A 589-nucleotide genomic window follows, 5' to 3' on the forward strand; every position below is an offset into this window, starting at 1 on the left:
TTCTATCTAAAGCTGCTGAACTTGGACATGAGGCTCCGTAAACTGCTGATCAGACAAAGACTGACGCTGCAAAGTGTGTTGAGCTGAGTCATGGATCACTTTACTGGTTCTCAACTCAGCTGTTCATTTCAGGAGAGGGAAGTTGTGTTCCAGAGTCTACGTCTGACATCTTTCCTGATATTCAGTTACTCAGAGCGAAGCTCTGCTGCAGAGAAGAGTCGTCTGAGGAAATGCTCAGAGGTGTGAATGTATCAGAGCACAGCACTAGAAGTCAGACTGTTTCCAGACATCTAAGACACACACAGATCACAGTACAAACCCTGACCACATGTTTGTGTGACGTTCTGCTGGAAATAAGTCCACCTCAGTGCTTTGTTCTTTGTGTTTGTGCTGAACACGTGCAGAAGCTGGTGACAGAACGTTGAGGAGAAAAGTTCACACAGTGGTCTGTCATCACATCAGAGTGTTTACTGATGAGCACATGGATGATGTTCAGGTGTGATGCTGTGCAGTGATCAGTGTGATGTGTGCAGCGTCTGACAGCAGACTGTAGATGTTGAGTGATGGAGGTGAAGCTGGCAGCAGCAGG

This window comes from Stegastes partitus, unplaced genomic scaffold (assembly GCF_000690725.1).
Source record: "Stegastes partitus isolate 25-593 unplaced genomic scaffold, Stegastes_partitus-1.0.2 Scaffold276, whole genome shotgun sequence".
NCBI lineage: Eukaryota > Metazoa > Chordata > Actinopteri > Pomacentridae > Stegastes > Stegastes partitus.